The 21,650-nt window shown below is 40.5% G+C and overlaps 1 long non-coding RNA gene across 1 annotated transcript; it reads right to left on the bottom strand.

The window, feature by feature from the left end:
- Positions 1-575: 575 nt before the first annotated feature.
- LOC147440253 (uncharacterized) lies at positions 576-20,849 on the bottom strand. Its single transcript, XR_015184348.1, has 2 exons — positions 20,259-20,849; positions 576-1,133 (listed from the first exon to the last, which is right to left on the bottom strand). It is a non-coding gene; the product is annotated as an uncharacterized LOC147440253 (long non-coding RNA).
- Positions 20,850-21,650: the final 801 nt, after the last annotated feature.

The following is a 21,650-nucleotide window of genomic DNA, read 5'->3' as shown; positions in this document are numbered from 1 at the left end:
CTATTCTCCCCTTATATTTAATTCCTCTCCTCAATAATTTCCTTGATAATGGGACCATACAAGTGACACTTCAGCAACATCCTCGCCTTATCGTCATATCTTACCCAGATACATGTTTCCACTTAATCAAGTACTCTGAGAACTTCGTGAAGGTTGCAAGATGCTTCATGCTTTTAATAACAATCAAGTTGTGTTCAAGTGGAGCATAGAAACATGCACTCACATATGCTCTTGGATCTTTTTGGTTAGCATTACTAGGGGCTATTTGTTGTGTAGGCTTTATCTTTTCTTTTGTAATTGCATTTCTTACATGTGTGACAAACAATTCTTCATAGATTGCAACTTCACACTCATAGCCTAGTCAAAACTAGTGGTCTTGGTTGACAATGCTACATAAGCTCTTACAAGCAAATCCCATATGTGAAGAATATCTTTCTTTAACAATTGTGACGACATCAAACATACACACTCAACACATCTAGTGTGTGTTTCATGCTACAACCATTTGAAGATTCTTTGAGGACCACATGCACGACACCTTTCCAAATGATGGAAAAGAGGATTGCAAAAGTGAATATGGAATAACATTCATTGATTATCTCTTCAAGTTAACCGAAGAGTTAATAAAAGGATTTCACAAAGAGTTGATGTTACAAAATGGGAGTGCTTAGCAATATCTCATATCAAACTAGAAGTTAGAATGAGGGAGAGATTGTCTAGAAGTTAGAATGAGGGAGAGAGAGTAAAAGAGAGCGCAAGAACCATTAACATGGATTGGTCCTTCCTCTTAACCAATATCTCTACTTTAGGGGGAAAAGAGTATACAAGCATAGAAACTAGTAGGTAGTGCACGATTCCAATAAGTCTTTCTTTCTTCCATTTCAAAGAAATTAATAGACCTATAGTAAACAAATTAAAGCATAGGGAACACTCTCACAAAGGACAAAAGTTGAATCTTGTCTCGATTATCTTGGCCAACAGTCAACTTTCAAGAATTTGATAGAGAAGTCGTCTAAAAGAAAACACCACATGTGTTCACTTTGAGGACAACTCCCATTCTTCTTCTTCTTCTTCTTCTTCTAGTTCTTGTTCCACTAAGGAAGAAAGGCCAAAGTCATGAAAGTGAAAGTACCCTAAAAGAAATTCAAGAAATCATGTCAGTGATTGTCATTCAAATACAAAGACTCCTTCAGCTTTTGACGAGTCTGATGATGACTCTTACACCATTAAAAAAAGCGTAACAAGGAGAATTACTTGATATGAGAACCTAAATATTACAAATTGGAGTAGAGAAAAGGAAAGAAAAAATTCAAGGATGGTGGTCATGTTGGGGTAAAGGCGCTACACCTTTTACCCGGGCCGGACGTACAATGTCCAATCGCTCGCCCACATGTGTACATACCCTTATTCTTCATATACATGAAAATAAGGATCACATCACTCTCACTTACTAGAGGTTGCTCCACCCACACCGTCTCGTGCTCCTCCTCTTCCCTGCACACACACATCCGTGCACGCACACACTCACAAATGGTATCAGAGCTACGGCTTGACAATCGACGGTGTTCCCACTGTGGCGAACTCATGCGACACATGTAGTGCTCATGTACAATTGTGTGGAGCATTTCTGAGAGATTTTGGAATGGTCTTCTGCAGTTTCGTACTATGTATGCATTATGCAGATACAGTTTGAGCTAGCTATAGCTTGCAAGTATTGAGTGAATCGACTCAATGGTATCTAGCAATTGGAGCTATCCTTGAGTAGAGAGAGAGAGAGAGAGAGAGAGAGAGAGAGAGAGAAGAGAGAGAGAGTTTATGATACAAGTTGTAGTGGAAATGGACTATGAACATTGAGAATAGCGGAATTAAGATAACTGTAGTGAGCATTTTTTTGAGAATACTTTGAGAAAATAGAGGGTGAACTTGATAAGAGGTAGTAACATAACCATTATACTTAATTAACTTGGCATCAACAATACTTTGCAAGAGAGAGAATTAGAGAACTTGAGAACAATCAAGGATCACATTTATGTGGAGCCGGTCCCCCCTCCAAAAAGGTTTTTGTATTATAGCTTCTCCCATAAAGAGAGACTTGGTACAATACAAGCTTTGTGTTCCTTGAGACCTTGATGGTGCAATGAAGATAGAGAGCTTCATGCACAACAATTATGCCCGTAACTTAGCTAAATGAAAGCATTAACTTATCCTTGGCCTCAGTCCCAAGACCTCAAACACCTTCAAAGGTGGAGAGAGCTAGTAGGGAATGAGGGTAGGGAAGAGGAAGAATAACTATTTTATACGAGTAAGAGAAAGTGTCATCTCATACCATTACTCATAGAGCTTAGCATAGCATAGTAGCATAGTAATGGAGATGAAGAAGATGGCTAGCATAGCATTGAAGCATGCCTCTTGGTTGGATTTACATTCTGTAGCCAAGAGTTGTTGGTGTAGGTTCTCAACTTTTCAAGCTTGGAGAAGGAGATGGAGTTCTTGAATTTTCACAAAGTGAGAATGAGAGCATGTGAGTGTGTGTGTGTGTGTGAGAGAGAGTATACCCCTAAGCACACCCCCAGCTTGCTTTGGTCGACCCCTCCTTGTAGCTCATCCTTGAATTTGCTTGGACCCCTGCAAGCCTAGCCAATCACATGCTTAGTGCATATCAAGCAACAAGGGTAGCCTTTGGACAAGTGTCCTTCTTACCCCTTTGAGAGACAGGGCTGGATAATGCATAGATAATTAATTAAATAAACTAAATTCTCATTGGACCCCTTTAGAGGTTAACCAATAGGTTGTAGGCACCTTATAGGGAAACATGGGGAGGAGCTTGACATGTGTCCTTGTTGCCTCTTTGGACTTGGCTTGCCTTGAGTGTGTGTGTGTGTGTGTGTGTGCTCTCTCATGCCCCTACTTGTAGGGCTCGCCCCCTCTTGTGCAGGGATGTATGTTGACTTTGGGAACATCTGACCCCTTGAGCACCTTAGTCATGAAGTCCCTCAAGCACCTTAGTCATAAAACATGACAAGCACCTCAAGCACCTCAATCATAAAAAATGACAAGCACCTCAAGCACCTTAGTCAGCAAGCACGACAAGCACCTCAAGCTTGGGCTAGGTTCCCACCTCAAGCTCAACCCTAGCCTGCCTAAGGTCTTAGGTCTAAGGACTTTTAGCACTAACCTTTGGAGGTCTTTAATGAAGATACCCTAAGGTCTTTCCAGATCCATTAGCTAGCATTGCTCTTTGACAAACCATCTCTCATTTGGACCCATTGACTTTGGTCCCGTGCTGAGATAGATCCATAAGCATATGTCTATATTCTAACTCTTGTTCCCGTTTATTCTCCCACATTGAATGATCAATTTAATATGAGAAAATCGTTTGGGTTAGTTAGATATTAGATTTTATGACATTTCCTCTCTCTTGAAATCATAGTCGTCTACCTCTCTCCTCTACCTCATAGTCGTCCTTGACTATGAGGTAGAGGAGATAAAGCCGTAGTCATTAGTCTATGTTTCTCATGTGTAGAGGATCCCTTTTTATCCTACGACATCATTCTAGAATGGATGTCTGATCCATTTGGTGCTTGGGAGACTTAGTTGCTGCAAGCATGTTTGCTCTTGAGTCCATTTCATTCTCCCAAAGTAGAAATACTTGTTCTTGACATTGCCCTTATTGAGGCCTTTGTGATCTACGGAGAAGTGCATCCCACCATCCTCCTTTTCAACGAGAAGAACATGAGCCCCTTACAGAGACTTACTTGAAAGATAAGCATATAGCTACCAAGAGCAACCTTGTCATCCTCTTTTGGTAGAACTTGTAAGCTTATCAATGAGAGATGGTATAGCTAACAAAAGCTCTACCTTGTGATGCGGGTCAGACCCACTAGACAGTGGAAACCCATCAAGTAAATATGGTGGAAAAACGTCAACAACCTCAACAACCTCTGTAAAACATACTTTTACAATAGCATCATTATCAGGCCTTTAAAGGCACATCATGCTTAAAGACACAAACAGATCAACTTATTGAATGACAATGAAAAGAAAATTGAACATTGGAGTCCTTGAACAAAATAAGACTTCAAGATTAATGTCATAACATCATGTAATGTATCATTTACAATAAAATAACGTCACATTAAAATCGGTGGTGGTGCTGAACGATGGAGAATCCTCGACCACATGATACACACCATCAAGCTCAAAAAATATAATATGAGATGTATGATATTTAGCTAGAGAAGTTGTATTACTATAGTCTAAACATGAAATGGTGTCGTCTTAAAATCATATGTCCCTTGTTCTTATGTAATCAGAAAGCACCACGTGAAACAAGAAAGACCGAGTGGAAATAAACTTAGAACACAACCAAAACAAATCTATGAACATTTTAGATACCTGAGCTAAAAGAAAACTAAACAAAAAAGACATGAAACAGTGAGGTGAATTTCTCCACTGGCCCCTAATACTGGCCCCTTCTTGTGCTATTGCCTTTTGTTAATCTCTAAGCTATGTGTACAACTAATGGGGATAGCCTAACTCTGCAATTGTACAAGTGTTCAACATGGTTTCTCAAGGCATATATTTATAGGCCCTTGGCCTCTTGCTTGAAAAGCCTCTAAGAAGCCAAAAAGTAGACTACTTCAATAATTGGTTCAAAAGCTTACGAATCAACACTTTCATAACCAATCACCCGAAAAAGCTTTCAGTGTAGAAAAAGTGTAACACCACCCCGTGTAAACTATGCCTCATCCACAACTAGCCAATCCTTTAGAAAATATCATCAGAGACATTGAATCCTGGGGGATTCACCATGGAAAACTTATTCCACCACGTAAGTGCAGGGGAGGGGGGTTTTTTACAAGTTACATAAGCGTATAAGTTAGAGGCAGGCCCTCAACAATTTATCTCCCAAACTTAAAAATAAGAGAGGGGTTATCATATTTATGCGGATGGGGGGGGAGGGGAAAATGAGAGGAAGTTTTGTGTTTCAAATTAATTATGGCTTCCCAAAAGAGGCAAAGATACATGCAACAACTAACACTGCTTTCTATCAATTGCTTGTTTTGTGATTATAGTTCATTTGTTGAGGGATGAAAGCTATAAAGAGTTTGTAAATTTACACAGAGAACCTAACACAACCGTATAACCATGTTTTTTGAGTAGTTTAGATGGGTCAAAATTGGATGAGTAGCTAGAGTGCAGGCTAAACAAGCACATAGTTTGAAATTCAAACTAAGACACATTGAAGGTCCATCTATTTATCAACAGAAGTGGTTCATTAGTGCATTGCTAGTCACTATGCTACACGCTCTTTGACTAGTTGTACTCAGTTAGATCATGGGAGACCTAAATTTTATATGTAAGATAGGGGTCTGATAGTTTTTTGCATTGATTATCGTATAAGCGTAGAAAGGGGGGTCATATTCCCTAATATGAGTCGTATATAGGAGTTTTATCAAAGTTGTCCGCTCGCAGGTGGCGTCCCATTCAGGTGGCGTCCCATTTTTTATATAGAGTGAATCCCCCGGGCATTGAATCTACTTATGCCTTGGCTTTCTTTGCTAAATTATGTACTCACTTGCCTTCCCCTATATTGGGGCTACACAACATTAAGACCTCGTACCCGCTTTTTAGAACTTGAAAAGTGTTATTTGCTATTGCATCTTCCCTACATAGGACACCCATTTGGGTTCAATCTCCATGGAAATGAGAGATGTGGTGGTCTGCTAGTGTTTTTAGCCCCTCTAAAGCGTTTCATATAATTTCATCAAATTAGTCATGAAAAGCCCCTTTGGATCTCGGTCTATTAGCCGAGCAGGTGGAGAGACATATACATTTGGATCTCAATTTATCAACAGCAACAAGAGTTCCTCAACATAGCTACATGATGTAACTTAGAGAACTCTGTGAAGCCCTCGGCTCCAAAGGCCGCATCAAATCGTTGGATGAAGGCCAATACTTTGTCAATAGCACCAAGGGTGCCATCATAGATGATAAAAGAGATACTCTTTCGTCCCTTTTGAACTTCTTAAGCTTTTGGGACCTTTTCCAAGCAGGATAGGATTTGCGATGTCCTCTCCTCTTGTATTCTCTAGGAGAATAACCACTGCTTTCATTGGAAGAGGAGGAAGGTGAAGAAGAAGGAGAAGAGGTGAATTCTTTCTTGCATTTTTCTTACTTTGTTTCCTCTCTTCCTTTTTGGAATGATGAGGAGATGGACTATAGGATGATCCTTTCCTCTTGGAAGGAGTTGGGGATCGTTGAGACCGCCATCTTCGTGGAGCCACATCTTCATAGGAATTTGGAGATGCACTTCCTTCTAGTTTGTTGGATTCCTCCTCTTCTCTTAGCACAGAGAGTATTCTTTTGGAAGTCTTGACAAGAGGCTTTTGAAGCTCTCTCTCTCTTCTTGGAGAGGTAGGGAAATCCCATAAGCACGAAGTTGTTGGGTAATATCGGCTTGCAAGGTAGGGTTGTCCATAGCTTGTTGCAACCTAGTAACAAGATAGTTCACAAACATTGGGGCATCATCGTAGTAGCACCTTCATGTGCAAGCAGCCACACCCGTCGTTTAGAGACTGTTGATTGCAAAGAGTAGTGGAGAGGGTCTAACATTGCCCGATTGATTATGGTTCCTGTTGAGCTTGCTAGTAGCCTCAGGTAGGTCACCTAATAAAAATGTAACCTATTACGTCACCTTTTGTATTAGCTCTCAAGCAGCCACACCCGTCATTTAGAGACTGTTGATTGCAAAGAGTAGTGGAGAGGGTCTAACATTGCCTGATTGATTATGGTTCCTGTTGAGCTTGCTAGTAGCCTCAGGTAGGTCACCTAATAAAAATGTAACCTATTACGTCACCTTTTGTATTAGCTCTCAAGCAGCCACACCCGTCGTTTAGAGACTGTTGATTGCAAAGAGTAGTGGAGAGGGTCTAACATTGCCCGGTTAATTATTGTTCCTGTTGAGCTTGCTAGTAGCCTCAGGTAGGTCACCTAATAAAAATGTAACCTATTACGTGAGTTCAACAGAAGGGTATTTAAAGTTCTTGAAACTTACAGAAATATATATACAAAAGGGTATTATTTTTTCAAACTTGAGAAAAACTTACAGATTTTAAAAGAAAACGGTACATTATATTCTTAATAAAATTCACAGATAAGGGGTTTTACAAACATTTCTTGAATACACATGATATGGTAGTTTTACACATAGTGAACCCCCCGAGCTAGTAGCTCAATAATGGTTAAGCCAAAGGCAAGCCTTGAGAGACTCCATTATTAAGTCTATAGTTCCCAATGGTGTACCTCAAACTGAGTCCTTTTCAACCAAGATAATAGATCCCTATCCCACTTATCTTCTTACAATGAACAGGTCCAACCTTTCATGGACAACTTAAAGACCTCTCTTATTAAGCAAGAAAAGAGAAACCAATAGCTTTGATAGAAATGTAATGGAAATGGACTATGAACATTGAGAATAGCAGAATTAAGAAAAACTGTAGTGAGCATTTTTATAAGATACTTTGAGAAAATAGAGGGTGAACTTAATTAAAGGTAGAAACATAACCATTATACTTAATTAACTTGGCATGAGCAAAACTTTGAACATAGAAAATTAGAGAACTTGACAGCAGTTGAGGATCGGATTTATGTGAAGCCGCGGCCCCCCTCCAAAAGACATTGTAAAGACCGCTTTTGCACGACATTTGGTCTTTATGAATATTCTATCATGCCTTTTGGCATGGCAAATGCTCTGATCACATTCAACCACTTGATGGAGAATATCTTTAGGCCCTATGGCAAGTTTACTAGATTATTCTTTGATGTTATCATCATCTACTCCAATTCTCTAGAGGAGCATACGCAACATCTCCAGGTAATCTTTCAAGTTCTGAGAGAGAATGAACTTTTTATTAATCAAAAGAAAAGTGGTTTTTTCCTTCAAGAGATTCAATACTTAGGTCACATTATCTCTCAAGATGGTATGCAAATGGATCCAACAAAGTTAGAGGTAATAAAAGGATGGCCTAATCCAAGGAATCTACACAAGCTACAAAAATTTATTGGTATGTGTGTATATTATAGACCTTTCATAGAGAAATTCTTGCTAATGGCAGGACCATTGCATGACTTGATGAAAAGGATTGCTAAGTATACATGGACTGCAAAAGAATAAAATGATTTTGACAAGCTCAAAGAGAAGCTTATATCTCAACTTGTGCTTACACTGCCGGATCTCTCAAAGCCATTTTTAAGATCCAATGTGATGCTTGTGGAGATTTCCTTGGAGCAATTTTGATTCAAGAAGGACATGCTATAGCATAAGAGAGTCAAAGACTTGACTCTAATGAGCGAATATTGGGAATATATGAAAAGTAACTACTAGCTATTCTACATGCCCTAGACTCATGGAAGCACTATCTTTGGGAGACTCCATTCATCCTACGCACAGGTCACCAAATCCTCAAGTGTTTTATGACGTAAACCAAGCTCTCCAACAAACAAATGAGGTGGGAAAATTTTCTTTCGCAATTTAATTTTCATATTTCTCACATTGTTGGGAAATACAATCAAGTGGCCGATGCACTATCACGATGGCCAAGAGCAAATGCGGTATCTATAGCAACTCACAATTATCTATCTGTCATGATTGATGAGTATGCTATTGATCCCAATTTTTGGGATGTAATCGGCTCCAAGTAAATCTGATCCTCAATTGTTGTCAATTTCTCTAATTCTCTCTCTTTTACAAGTATTGTTCATGCCAAGCTAACTAGGTGTCATGTTCATATTTCTATCTTTAATCAAGTACTTCCTCTCTATCTTCATTGGGAATTCTCTTAATGAAATGCTCACTATGTCATTTTAATTTGGCTACAATCAATTTTATTAGCCTAATTCCGTTACATGACATTTCATCCTTGACACTGTAGCCTTCCTACTCATTCCAGAACTACCACTTTATTAGATTAGGAGTATTGATAGAGAATGGTTCAAGGCATGATAACTAATTAACAATATATTAAGCTTCTGGTAAAACACATTGTGAGATACAAGTCGGATGTCCCTATATATAGGTTTTACAAAAGCATATTAAATCCTATATCTAGGGAGAGATTGTAGTGATATGAATAGGGTCCAATAAGGAAGAGGGAGGTTGGAAGACTACAGCTAATCTTGGAGTGATTTAGGGAGAGGATTGAGGGTGCTAAAGGTAAAAAGTCCCCAACGAGTAAAAATCCCTTTAGCTTTATTGAATGCTTAAAATGTAGATATTTAAATTAGGACTAAGGTACCCCTAGGCTAGGTCATTAAGCTTGATCTCCAACAAACCCTCCTTCAAGTTGATGACCTAGCATAATAGGAAAAATCCTTGTGATACACCTACTCAAGGTTCACTCTAAGGATACAATGCACTTATAATTATGAGGTTCACTTAGGTGGATACAACATGAGAGTTAATCCAGCTTTAGAGAGATACTAGGTAGACTAAAAGAAGGTGTTTTGAGATACAAAAAAAGACTTTTGCCTTAGAAGGCCCATTCTTCATCCACATGCACAAGGTTCGTCTCATCCGAGGTAGTCTTTTCTTCATTTGCATCCTTCAAATCTGACTCTCCGATGTACATTTCTTTTATCCATTGTTTAAGGAAACACGATTCCTTCATGTGATTGCCTTTGCCACAAAATGTGCATACAATGCCTTTCTTGGAATCTTTGAATGATATGTTTTTTTGAGGTTCCTTTGAGATGCTTCCTTTGTAGAATGGTCGTTGACTTTTATTTCCCTCCTTATTTTGAGTAAGGTATGCTCCTTGTATTTCATAATGTTCATTTTTCTTATTGATTCTTCTCTCTTCTTCTAAGAGAAATGCCTCTACCTCAGCTAAGACAGGTGTAGGAAGATTTTTTAGGGTGGTAACAAGGCTAGCCAATAGAGCGAGCGTAGCCGTTGATAGTAAACTGGAGCTCTGAAGCATCTTTTGAACAATAAAGATTGAATTGAAGCTCGCAAGTTTTTCGATTGAGGATCACACAGTCTCCTTTTCTCGCATTGTGAATTTGTTGGGATTTTCCATTGACATCGATGCAGAGCTCTGATGAAGCACTTGGAGACCTTGAAGCTTTACGCCTTCTCTTAAAACTTGAATTGATGATTACTTATGCTATAATTGACCACCAAACCATTTAGATTTCAGAGTCACGCTTTGTGGTTCTGCAATTTGAAGAAATTGCAGACTATCCTTTCATTTCTCTCTGCGATCCTTGAAGGATTGTCATTAATGAAAACTCAAAAGGACTCTATCAATCTATAGTTAGATTATCCAAGCTCTAATACATATTAGATTAGTAGCATTGATAAAGAATAATTCAAGGCATGATAAATAATTAACAATATATTAAGCTTCTCGTAAAACACACAGTGAGATACAAATCGGATGTCCCTATATTTAGGGAGTACAAAAGAAGCTTAAATCATATATCTAGGGAGAGATTGTAGTGATATGAGAAGGGTCCAATAAGGAAGAGGGAGGTTGGAAGACTACGCCTACTCTTGGAGTAATTTAGGAAGAGGATTGAGGGTGCTAAATGTAAAAAGATCCCAAAGAGTAAAAAACCCTTTAGCTTTATTGAATGCTTAAAATGCAAATATTTAAACTAGGTCTAAGGTACCCCTAGGATAGGTCATTAAGCTTGATCTCCAACACACTTGCACTTAGTTTCTTCTTATTTTTCTCCACATAATCTCTCTTGTCCTCATCATCACCCCCAAAATCAATATCTTCCTCTTCCTTCAATTCCTCCTTTGTATCCTCATCAAACTTGACACCATGCACCTAGTCTCCATGGTAGTCATAAAGTCGCTATCAACTACTTCATCTCTTGATGGCTCCCATTCATTGCTGGAACCCTCCACATTATTATCACCATCAAAGTCACCCATAGAGCGCAAAGAGGATGTACAATAATAAGCAATGACAAAGGTGCAATTCATTGTGAGAAAGATGCCCAAATTTTTAAACTCGTTTGAGACAACACACAAAGTGACACTAGTGGGTGGGACTGAATTTGAGGTGGGTTGCAAGAATCTATAGATTCTCTTTAAATTTAGTGAAAAGATAATAGGGTATTGTATCCTTAAAAGTGCAACTATAATCCTTGCAAATTCTCTCTCCTAGTAATGATGCAAAAATAGTTATGCTTATCCTCCATGCAAAATGCCAAAATGGTATTCAACCTCTATACAATAACAATTTTCTTTCAAAAAAAGTGACAATATTTCACAAAAAAGTATCCTCACAAAAAATATGTATTTCTACTTTTCTCTTTTGTTTAAATATTTAGAGGCCCTCAAACTCTTGCCTGTGTCACACACAAAAAAACTAAATCTTTTTTGCTAATATACATAGGACCCTTAAACTCTTTGCTATTCACCTTTTTCTTCTATTTATCACTTAACATTGTTGCCATAACGTTACTATATTTTTTGGACAAGGAAAGTGATATTGAGTGGACTAGTGAGGGTCACCACCTATCTAGACCAATACACATTCGAGATGGGAAGCTATTAGCTAGCTCATATTATCTTCAGACTTTGTTGCCTCCTAATGTCACATTGCTCTTTGTTCTTGCTTGTGTTGATGGGATGGCCAATGGTGGTGTTAAATTAGAGTCATAGTGCGATGTAGATAACAATGCACACTACTTGCTTGATGGTTCCTTATCAAGGCACTATGTTCTTTCTTCATTCTGGTGTAGATGAGGGGGGGGCATGGCTCCATGCCATTCAAAAATATAAGTAGGCATTCCAGACAGTGAGGATGAGCTAGTGAATCCAACAAATCCAATCACAGAAAAAATTTGCAAACACTAATTGCAAAGGCAGAGTACTAGATTGCAATCCGCCGAACAATATTCAAGGGTGGGGCAGAGAATGTCATGGAGGGTAGAGGGCGTTCTTGTCTATTCCATTGGGAGAAGATCCTATATATTCACCCAACCATATCCTATATATTCAACTTCAAAAGCCATAAACGTGCCTTTTGAGAATTAAAGCCTTTAACCTAAGCTTTGTAAGCCGGTATGGGATTCCAAAGGTTTCCCCTCAAAACCTATCTGCTTCACCACCCAAAACCACAAACCCTAAATGCTGATTGTACATTCCCTCTTTTACATCTTTTTTTTGGGTGAAAAACTCACAAAGTGTGAGTGAATATATTGAAAAGAAAACCAAAAAGAATACGTAGAAAACCATGCTCGCATCGAGCCATGGTTGCAACAAACAACATAGACATAGTTCGGCTTTACAGGGAGCCACTCATACAAAAGGAAACGGACAACCTAATTAGAGTCCAGCTTTATAGGGAGCCATCCAAATTGAAGCAAAAAATATCCGAGAGCACACAACAATACCTGAAGGTGGCTGCCACCATGATGGGCGAGCTGTCACCCTAACCCACATGCCCACCCATGCCAATAGGTAAGACTTGATTCGAAGCACGATCACAAACCGCCACAAAAAACACCCCCAAACTCTTGAGATCCCAAACCAGGTGTGCCATAAGACATCCCCAACAGGAAACACTAGTCGATCAAAGCATAGACCAACCACTAACCAACACACCAATGCAAATGACCATAACGGGCTTTTTGGGGAGCCTCTCATCAGCATTACCAGCATAGGAGAGCTCCTCGTTGCCACCAAGAAAACTTTGTTGCAACCAAACACCCTCTTGCCAAGCAGATCCAGTAGAATTGTCAATGCCCAAGGCCCTCCCCACAAGGAGGCAGGAGGGGCACCCTCTCCTGGTATGCCAAAAAGAGGAGGTCATAGGTAAAAGAAAGAACGAGAGCGGAACGGCAGACCAACCTGGCATCTCATCCTAGAGCCGCCACGAGTGCTAGCTTTGCCCAGCATCACTTCTAGCTTGTATCTTTCACACCTTGCCCTATCGCAATACCCCTTATGAGCCTCCCTGCTCCAAGGCCTCATATGCAGCAACACCACTGAAACCCTCGCTCCACACAAAATGTGGTGCAATGTTCAATAGTGCTTCTTTGTGTGATGTTTATACTCGAGCTGTTTTAATATCACACTAACATTACCCTCTTTTACATCTTCCATGAACCCTTAACGTTGGTTGTATGTTATCCCTTCTTCTTCTTCTTCTCCTCCTCCTCCTCCTCCTCCCCCCCCCCCCCCCCCCCCCCCCCAAAAAAACCCCACCCAAAAACACACACACACAACAACAACAAAACCCTTCATTTTCGACTAAACATCAAGAAAATTTTTTATAAAGTTAACCATTAGACAACTAAACAACATTACCTTTTGGCCTACCCAAAGGGGTAAGGGCATACTGATGTGTTCTCTTTTTTTGTTAGTGAAAAAGGTAAGATTATCTTTTAAAAATGTTTAATTTTATTTGATTGGTTGGAGCACCAATTTTATTGGGAACACATCGTGACAATCTAAATCATGATAGTAAGCTCCATTTCCCCAAATGACCTAGAGGCTGCTAATTAGTGCATATTCACATATTCACCCTATTGTGAGAGGATGTGACGAACTTGTTTGATTGGTTGAAAGAAACAAAAGATACTCATTACCAAGATAAGCAAATATATTCAAATGACCACTTAAACCAGGGTAATAATAATTGGGAATGGTGAGTGACTCAAATCCCAACCAAACAAGTGGGTGCTTTAAAAAAGTCACATTGCACACTGAATGGTGGAATCGCCATGCCATTAGGCCGCATCTATATCTATATCTATATATATATATATATATATATATATATAGAGAGAGAGAGAGAGAGAGAGAGAGAGAGAGGGGGGGGGGGGGGGGGGGGGGGGGGGGGTCACTATATGGCATGGCTCTGGGTCAGAGGGGATCTAGGGCTCAAATTTGGGGTTGCGAGGCGGCTTTAATCTCCATCGTCGGATCACAAAGTGAATTAGGGGTGGGTGAACTAGGGGTGAATTAGAGGCGCATAAACTAAGGTATGATTATATGCCACGCCAACATGGCTAGCGACGTGCGCTAGCGTGGTGGTAGGGCATTCGTGTGGCAACCAAAACGTTCTAGGTTCGACCCACACCTCGCGAAACGTGTGAACTAGGGGGATGAACTAGGAGTGAAATTGGGGCGCCATTTTTGCCCCGAGTTCACCCCCAGTTCACTGCGTGATCCGACGGCTCAGATTAAAGCCGCCTGGCGTCCCCAAATTTGGGCCCTAGATCCCCCCTAGCCAGAGCCGTGCCATATAGTGACGAGGTGGGGGGTGCTTGGAGGTGGCCTCCTCACAGAAACAAAGAAATGAGCCATCCTTGCTGCAGGGAAACACAAATGAGGAAAATGGTACATGTGCTGAGAGGAAATGATACATCTTTGTTGTAGAAAATAGAGACAAAAAGAAAAAAGTTACAGTCGCTTTCAGAGGGAGATAGAGATGGTTGTTAGCGATGGTAACAGTCATATAAAATGCATTGCGTAGAGCAATGCATGCCGATATCCAAAACAGCTTCCAAAATCTTTACTATAACTAGTATAACCAGCGGCTTCGCCGCCTCTCTCTCTCTCTCTCTCTCTCTCTCTCTCTCTCTCTGTGCGTCACTGTGTTCCCCGGCGCTAGAGGCCAACACCTGCCGGTTAAGGGAGAAGCTGACGCGTGGTAGGGGGGGGAACCGGAATTCCCTCCCTCTTTATCTATTAGTATAGATGATATCCATCTTTGGTGAAAATACGTCCGCAAAAAGCTACTTTCCGTGCAAATCGTAAAGTAGTGGGATAATGATGGCGTTCGAGATTTTGTGGCAGGGGAGGATTGATATGGCATGGACCAGGAACAATGGGAGGCTCGAGAAGTGCGAGCAGGGAAAAAGGGGGAGTTCTCTTAGTTTTGCGAAACTAAATGGTCTTGCTTTGCCCCAGTTTCTGTGTGTCCTGGCGCCATGCCCTCGTCTGCTCTAGACGCTTCGCATCCTGCAACCCTCTTTTGGGCATGTTGGCTTGCCCTTCTTTCGATATGAGCTACGCCCCCCTTCCCGCCTTCTTCTCCTCGCTACGTTCTGCCTAAGGCGAATCTTAGTCACTTTCGAAAATGTCACGGCTCGCGCTCCGTCAGGGCCTTCCATACCTCTGCGCTTCCTTGCCTCCGTAGTCTTGCTCACTGTCTATCCGGCTTCACAACCTTTCCTCTGCTATCACCTGCAGGCAAGGGAACACCCTTTCCCTGAAGCTACCACATCATGGGACGACGTGACCATGCTGGTACGACAGCAGGCAGGCGCTGATTTTTTTCGTCTCACTCCATGTGTCACTACAAACCTGGCTCATCTGTCTACAAACCTGGCTCATCTATCTTTTTTTGTCAATCTCCACGCATCACCATCCTCTGCCATCGACACGACACGTCTATTCCGTGAAAATCCATTTTTCCAAGCATACAAAATTCCTTTCCTTTGAATTTGTGAAGAGGAAATTTAGAGAAAGGGCAAATAATGAAGCAATTCATCTCCAAAGCCTACATGACAAACCGAAATCCTAGTTTTAACATTTCCTAATGATAGACAATCGTCTTCTTACGAAAACCTACATTTTTGGACATATTTAATCTCACAACCAAGGGCATTTTTGGAATTCTGGAAAATTTGAAGGGAATTTTGGGAACTCACGAGAAAATAATGGGGATATTTTGGGAGTTTTTGAAATTTGAGAGGTATTTTGGAAATTTCCATAAATTACAGGGGTATTTTCCGTCTATAAATCTATGTTTCCTCCATTTCCCCTTGCCCTCAATCGACAATTTTAAAATTGAAATCACCACGATATTAAGACAAGACATATTTTTCCCAAACATTGGTGCCTTCGGAAAAAAAATTCCGCTCTGAACATAAAAATCTCCCTCTTTTCCTCTCTCTATCACGTCCACGTGCCATGTCCACGCAAAACAAACCCCCCCCCCCCCCCCCCCCCCCCCCCACCACAAAACCTCTCATCCAAAAAGCATCTTTGCTAATTCCCAACAAAAGAAATGTGAAAAACGTTCGAGGCACAAATTTGGTAGAGTTGGAAAGACTTGCAATCTCTTATATTATTTACATATTAAAACATACATAAGAGGCGGATGGGTTAAAAAAAACTTCTTCGACACCACTCTGTCGACTCAATCATATACAATCATATGTATATGCTCTTTTGATTCTAGTAAGATAGCCACGAGTTTGAGCTCTTTATTGGATGCACATAAGGAGTGTTCGTCTAAGTATATGTTTGCCTAAGTATATGTTGTATCGCCATAAGATTTGTTGACAATGGGTACTAGTAATGTCGAAAATGTGACAATTAGAGAGGTGGTTTTCTACAAATTGCAATAATGAGTAGATCAACAAGCAATGCTATAGTGGATAATTGTATCTTGAAATTAACTAAATCCAATTAAAAAATTTAATCAATGAAGCATTGCAACCACATATTGCATTGCAGCTTGAAAGGAGAAGATGGTTGCATGTGAAATTTCTTGAGCTTTTGGAAGTTGCAAACGCATCACTCTTGCCATTGGGGGAATATGTAGGAAAGGTAAAAAGTAGTAAGACCATATACATGAGGCATATTCATCTCCCTTAAAATTTATGAGGCTTCACATGGCATGCTCTCTCTCTATGTAGTACTTCAATATTTGAACTCCCATCTTCTCCCAAGTTTGCCAAAGGGTAAATTCTTCTTGCAAGTGGTTGTCCCACATGTTCAGCAATAGCTTAGGTAGCTATATGATTGTAAGAAGTAAGAGGATAGTGAAAGTGAGTATTGTTTTAGACAAGCAACACAAGGATTATTTAGAAAGACTAGTGCAAGAGATTAGAAAAGATAACTGGAACTATTTCCTATCTATGTGGTTCACGATGAAGGTGATATGGCTATTGTGATGGCAATTACTTTAGAAAGTAGCTTGTACCATCTTTTCCCCACTTATTTTTCATTCTAATTGCATGATGCTAACTTGCTCAATTCCAGCACCTACCTAGGCAATGGGTAACATTGACACTAAGATTATTGGCTCACTTTCAAGCAATCAAGGAGTTGGGATGCCAAGGTTGCCAAGCCATGTCATTTGATGCCATTTTGTTGGTGCAATGAAATCTTTAAACCTACTCATTAAATTTTAGAGGTGAATGGACTATGTTTGAGGGTGCTTATACTAAATCTCTCTAAATTTTGTAGTGTTTCAATTTGATATTATAAGATAATTTTCAAACTTTTAGATGAGACTGCATTAAGCCAAGGCTTTTCTCCAGCAAGGGTTGTATAAGTAAGAATAATTTTGACGCTTATAAGATACAAGCTCTATTCCAATGAAGATCTGGCCCAGCTATTCAAGGAATGCCTAGCTATCAAAGGCCTTGCAGGAAAAATATGCAAGTGGGTCCAAAGAACATGGAAAATTGGTTTTCTTAAGACTGATTTATTCCTTGGAGGTAAGAATTTGGATAGTCCTACCCTCCTCATCTATGTCTCATCGATTGTATGGGCCAGGTTCTCTCATATTTTTTATGGAATGGCTCCCCTGTTCACCATTTTTCTTATGTAGTGTCTTGGTTTGGTTCTGTTGGCCATGATTTTGATGTTCCTCTATGCTCTATGAGTTCTTGATAGTGCCCTAGCTCGATTAGAGCAGGGTTATGATTGTAATTTTTTGAATTTTTATTAATATAACACTCGTTGTTAGTGAGTTTAGCAAAAAAAAAAAAAGACTTCTAATAGTTGATGAGATATTGAAGGAATCTTTTAAATATAAAGCAAATGGAGTGCCCCTATTGTTGTCATCACCTTTGCACAACCCCTTGTAGTCACCATCATTGCCTCCACAGAGAGATCCCTTCCTTTCTCTCTTTGCCTCCCACCTCCTTGGTCGGGTCTACTATTCGCTATTTGCTATTGTAGCGCGGGCCCCTATTGTTGTCATCACCTTTGCACAACCCCTTGTAGTCACCATCATTGCCTCCACAGAGAGATCCCTTCCTTTCTCTCTTTGCCTCCCACCTCCTTGGTCGGGTCTACTATTCGCTATTTGCTATTGTAGCGCGGGCCATCACTCCCTTGGTCTTCCCCTTCCTTTGGTTGTGCCATATTGGCCTACGCTCCAAACCAAGGGAACCTCCCCCCCCCCAATTTCCCTTCTCTTCACCCCTCGCTCTCTCTTCACTTGCCATCGCCCTCTTTCTCCTACCTAAGTGTAAGGTCTCTTTTTGTTCCTCATCACCCTGACATTGGGGGCTTGCCCATCATCTTGACACATAGGCACTTGTTCCTCTTCGCACGTGGAGCGCGCGCGCGCACACACACACACACACACACACACGGAGGGAGAGGAACTGCCTCTGCCTGGCCTCTGAACTCTTGCGGATGCTGCCTATGCTCAACACAAGAAGGAGGGGCACTTGCTCCCTACCCCCTATATATATACACAAGGAACTTTGGACGCATTTCTATATAGCAAAAAAGATGTAATTACTAGGCAACTTACTAGATTAAATACACATATCTAGTAAGAGTGCAAACTAGTAATAATGAGAATACTCCTATATGGTTGTAACCATAATATTATAGCTATATGGGAGTTTTAAGTAACCATATAGCAAGATTTCTTACTAGTTTGACTCGGATACTCCTAGATGGTTGTAGCCATAGCTATATGGGAGTTTGTCACCGCCATTTGAATCTTCCATTTGCTCTTCCTCCACGTTGAGACCTTCACTAAAAGAAGGAGCTACACGTGGCACATCTAAACCAAAATGGAGCTTTAAGCTCCCAAAATCTCTCTGAAAGAATTTGGTGTCGATAAAGGGTTGAAGTATGCACAAACCGCCCGCCATAGCAATAGAAAGTACAGTTGCAGAAAGCCTTCCTTCTATCACCACTGGAATCTTCAATTCTTTCTACATACTGATCTTCTGTAGTTTCTATGATGTTATGTGTGACATTGCAATCAATGTCACTTTGTACGCTTCTACGCTTGGTCACAGAAGGATGTAACTTTCCTAATGAGTCTTGATTTTGATGAAAATAAAAGGTCCGTTTTGACACCAACTCCCAACCGTTAATAGAGTGTGAACACTTATAATTACACGCGCACTTCCAAGAAGTTATTATGCTCATGACCACATACCAAATATAAATATATGTGTGACCTTTTGTACCAATCAAAAAATGTACAACATAAACACGTCTAAATGAGTACATGAGAATATCTTCTTGATGATAAAAACAAAACTTTATTGCAAAAGGAAATACCCACTAGAAGAGTTTCTACATATGATGGACCTCATGGTTGGAAGAAAATGTGATCACTTTTTTTATCAATCATGAGACATTTCTTTGATTAAATTTTAACTTACACTGCTAGTAACAGATGATGAAATAGTCATCCATGTTGCAAGAAGAGTACATAGTAAACTTAATAAGGTGGTTGAGCAGTGGGATATGGTGGAGGGAGTCGATACATAATAATTTTTCTTCTAGGAATAATATGTCCTATCACTTTTGCTCTCTCCATCAATGCGACCATAAACATCTTGCCCAAACTCATGAAATAAGATTTTGTGACTGCAAGTCTACAAATTCTCTACGTTTCTCTATAAGATATGCTTGCACTTCACTTATCCTTTCACTATCGACGCCATCACATAGTGTTTGCTCACTTTCACTAGCCATCTGTAGTGAATATCACGAGCAACACTGGCCAGTCACATTGAGTACTCACTAAGGATAAAGTAATCATTTACCATGCCACATAGAGACTTTTCTCCCTCATCCCTCTCCCTTGAGTTATCTCTTAACATCCACAAATTTTTTGTTTCATCCTATGGTAAGAATCTCATGCTATCCAAAAAATATCCCAAGTTATAATGGAATGACTCTTTAGGGTCTCTACAAATTACAAGAGTAAAAGCAAAAACCCTAAATTACAATGCTAAATTGAACTGATAAATTTATGCCATTACCAAGTATGGCACCAACAACCATTCCAATTCTTCCAATTCTTATTTCAATACCATCAGCATTTACATTCCCTCAAACATTCATAAATGCTAACGTAAGGTGCACACTTTGTAGAATTTACTTACTTTGTAGAATATTTAAGTAAATGCTTCAAGTTTTGACCTAAAATCCGGCAGAATTTGACCTACTTGTACCATTCATTTGTTTGGCTAAGAAACGTATTTTGTTTGGCTGAGAATTAAAAACTAAAAACCTGTCAATGTAGACTTGACCAGGCAGCGCTCGAGAGGCGATGAAGGCGTCGACAGTCGAGTAGCTCCACCAAAGCTGCCACAATAAGCCGATGGGACCAAGGGCTTGGAGAAAGCGTTCAGCTGAAGATCAGGGCGCTCATATAATGCAACTGACGACGACGTAATGGAAGTCGAGCTGCTGCTTGCTTCATGCGGAGCGCCTTCTTGACGTCGCACAGGAGGGCGTTTTGATTGCAGGCGATGCGCCAGAATAGATTAAGATGTGCACGCGCAGCAGCTATATTATTAAGTGATTAGGCTTATTGCTATTTAGCTAGGCTAGGTAGCACAAGGACATACTGCAGATAATCAGACTGCGGTTTTAATTTGGACGAGCAGGAGCTGCAGCGGTTTGGCCGAGCAGGTGCTGGCGCACACAGCAGTAGCCGCAGTGGTTTGGCCGAGCTGGCGCGCACACAGCTGATGAGCAGGAGCCGCAGCGGTTTGGCCGAGCTAGCGGCGCACACAGCTGATGGCGGTGGTTTATTTCGACTGCTAAATGCAGCAAGGTCTTCGCAAGCTAGGTGCAAGAAAATCAAGCTTGCTTAGCGGTTCCCACCGAATTACCTTGCTGGCATGGCGATAGGGTAGAGAGAGAGAGAGAGAGAGAGAGAGAGAGAGAGAGAGAATGAAATGAAATGAAATGCCACATAATTTGATAGGGTAGAGAGAGAAAGAGAGAGAGAGAGAGAATGAAATGAAATGCCACATAATTAGATTTCTAATATTGGTGGATCTAATCCAATGCCTCGTTACAAAAACAAAAATGAAGTAACTAAAATAATAATCATCATCATCATCAATGCCCGAGGACACCGGCAGCGAGCGTTCTCGGAGAAAGTATTGCTTCGATCGCTAATATATAAGAAGCTTCTTCAATATTCGCCGATGCAAATAGTCGTATGAGCGTCTCCCATGTCGAGCTAGAATAGTCATGATCCTCTAATGGAGTCTCCATTGATGTCGTGGTCTCCCTCGTTGACATGGGCGTCGAGCTCTCCTGAGCTGATCAATGGCTCAACCAACCAATATACCTCTAGTGTAAGTGGGCTCTGAAGTTTGGTTTGAAGCATGCTCATCTAGCTTCTAAGTCCCTGCTATAAAGCAGTTAGTGATCTCCCTCTGTGATCTCTAAAAAAGACATGTCTCCCACTGCGTGATCTCCTGAAGAGGCAGCTCTCCTTGTGTCAACTGCACAACTCTAGCAAAAACTACACGAGGCCTCTTTAATGACTCTAGCCAATAGTCCAAATTCGTTGCTCATCGACAATGAAAGCGGCCTCTTATCTCATAGTATACTAGACTATGACAAATGTGATGTAACTATTTCTCTGCCTATATATGACAAAACT

The sequence above is a fragment of the Adiantum capillus-veneris genome, chromosome 15 (genome assembly GCF_014529385.1).
Source record: "Adiantum capillus-veneris isolate H3 chromosome 15, ASM1452938v2, whole genome shotgun sequence".
Lineage (NCBI taxonomy): Eukaryota > Viridiplantae > Streptophyta > Polypodiopsida > Polypodiales > Pteridaceae > Adiantum > Adiantum capillus-veneris.
Note: the sequence above shows the minus strand (reverse complement) of the source record. Positions and strands in the feature narration are given on the sequence as shown.